The sequence below is a fragment of the Octopus bimaculoides genome, chromosome 24 (genome assembly GCF_046866305.1).
Source record: "Octopus bimaculoides isolate indiv1 chromosome 24, ASM4686630v1, whole genome shotgun sequence".
NCBI lineage: Eukaryota > Metazoa > Mollusca > Cephalopoda > Octopoda > Octopodidae > Octopus > Octopus bimaculoides.
Genome location: NC_142951.1, coordinates 34,050,737 through 34,053,236, shown reverse-complemented (window position 1 = coordinate 34,053,236; position 2,500 = coordinate 34,050,737). Strand labels below are relative to the sequence as shown.

At 37.3% G+C, this 2,500-nt stretch overlaps 1 protein-coding gene across 1 annotated transcript in view; it reads right to left on the bottom strand.

The window, feature by feature from the left end:
* The window catches only part of LOC106870273 (matrilin-1), a 27,821-nt gene that overhangs the window by 14,664 nt on the left and 10,657 nt on the right, over positions 1 to 2,500 (bottom strand). The window lies entirely within an intron of this gene.

Below are 2,500 nucleotides of genomic sequence, written 5' to 3'. Positions count from 1 at the left end.
CATATAGCCGTCCGCTGCAAAGTTTCGCTAAACAATTTCGGTGGTGGACCAAATTTGGATGGAGACTTAAATTTCGATGGTACCATTTTTATATTCTTTTAAAATCCCATGATTTTTTATGGTACGGGTATACTAATATATATACATGTGTGTGTGTATATATATACGTGCATTTGTGAGTATGCGTTTGTATGTGCGTGAGTGCGTGTATCCATGTGTAAGTGCGTGAGTGTATGTGTGTGTGCGTGTACCACCCGGCATCTTGAGTAAGTATCTTCTACTACCATTAACTCGAGTCGATCCAAGCCCCGTGGTTGATAGAGTAAGTGATAGGCGACTGTACTGAAGCCAGTTGGATTGATTGAAACTGAATCCGTACTTATATTTATTCTTGGGCAATAGTTTTAATTCCAAGCTCGATTTTAATTGCTTTTTCTTTGGTTTCCGTTAATCGATTTTATACCTTCTGAAAACCTCTCAAAATATTTATCATTTTAAGTACAAGGTCTTGTAAAAAGGGGCTCATGGTTTCAAACCTTAAACTTACGTAATTCCTGCTTTCATTTTTGTAGTTTCCTTCTCCATTTGTCTAAAACCTTTCAAACGCAGTTTCTGACTCATCGTCCTCCTCTTCTCCACCCATTCTCCGAAGCTCCACAAAGAACGACTACACTAATTACTTGTTGTTCTCTAATTAAGCGATAAAATATATATGCCGTGAAGCTGGTTTCGATCCCACTGCGTTCATCTTGAGCGAATCAAATGTCTTTCTACACCCATAGCCTCATAGCTTCGGATCGACTCAAGCCTTCTGACCGAATAAGGAGAGATGAGAGACCCGTGATAACGTTCGTTGGATAGGACGTGCTTGTAAGTGTGTGTGTGTGTGTGTGTGTGTGTGTGTGTGTGTGTGTGTGTGTGTGTGTGTGTGTGTGTGTGTGTGTGTGTGTCTATCGCTGTGTTCAAGTAATGGATCTGAACAGAAATGTACGGAACAAATATTGGCATAAAGCAAAACAATGAAATGAGATACGGAAGGAAGGGAAAGGAAGGAAGAGAGAGAGAGAGAGAGAGACACACACACACAGCAAAAGAAAGAAAGAAAGAAAAATGATGAAAGAAAGATGATGAAAGAAAAAAGAAAGGAAGGAAAAAGGAAAAGGAAAGAAAGAAAGAAAGAAAGAAAGAAAGAAAAACGGAAGGAATAAAAGAAAAAGAAGGAAAAAATTGCAAAAATAATGAAAGAAAGAACAAAGGGAGGAAAAAGAAAGGAGGGAAAAGAAAGAAAGGATGGAAAATAGTATAAGATATCGTACCATAATACTGCCTACATTTTTCTGATATTTATTACATTTACTACTACTACTACTACTGTTATTATTTTTTTTTTTTTTCTTTTTCTTTCAGGCGGCGAGCTGGTAGAATCGTTTGCATGCCGGGTGAAATGCTTATTTCACCAGTTGGTACGTTCTGAGTTCAAATTCCGCCGAGGTTAACTTTACCTTTCATCCTTTCGGGGTCTATTAAATGAGCACCAGTTACGCACTGGGGTCGATGCAATCGACTTAATCCCTTTGTATGTCCTTGTTTGTCTCCTCTATATTTTGCCCCCTATGGGCAATAAAGAAATAAAATTATTATTGAAAGATACAGAAAAGGAAATAATTTTATTCTCAAATGCTAATAAAATAGCATGAACAGGATAAACCATCCATATTTTATAGAAAAATTTGTTGGCCGCCAGCTAAGAGACTCAAACTCACATGCCTGTGACTACGTGTCAAGTGCTTTACCATTAAACTAAAGCACCCATCGACAATTTCTTTTGCTATTTTAAGATATATAAATCTAGCTTTATAAGACGCTATCGTACGTTAAATTCAACTATTATCATCATTATAATTATCATTATTATTATTATTATTATTATTATTATTATTATTATTATTATTACCATTATTACCATCATCAATCATCATCGTTATTATTATTGCTGCATTTGTGCCAAAATTTCAAGTTATAATTATTATTGTTGTTTTTCATGTTATTGTGTGTTTTTTTGGCTTTTTTTTTTGTTCTTTTCTTCTTTTCTTTAAATTACTTTTATTGATGATTTGTCTTTAATTATCTTCAGTCATTAACATACTCTCACCTGATTGGATAGTTGCCGAACTGCAGCGCCCGATCAATGTACTTTATGCCCGATCTGAAACGGTTGACAGACATAGCAAGAACGTTACAAGCTGCATGTACAATCATGGAACGCGGCGGCGGCGGCGGCGGCGGCGCGAAGCAGCAGTAGTCTCCCTTGGCAACATCACATGCGCCATTATTTTCATTTGTCGCTGTTAGTGTTCACGCGCGCGCATCTGTGTGTGTGTGTGTGTGTGTGTGTGTGTGCATGGGGGGGTGTGGAGCGCTCAGAGATACTTTTTAAAACATGTCTCTATAGACTGATCAACTATATGCGTTTAACACTAGGCTTTAACACTACACACAC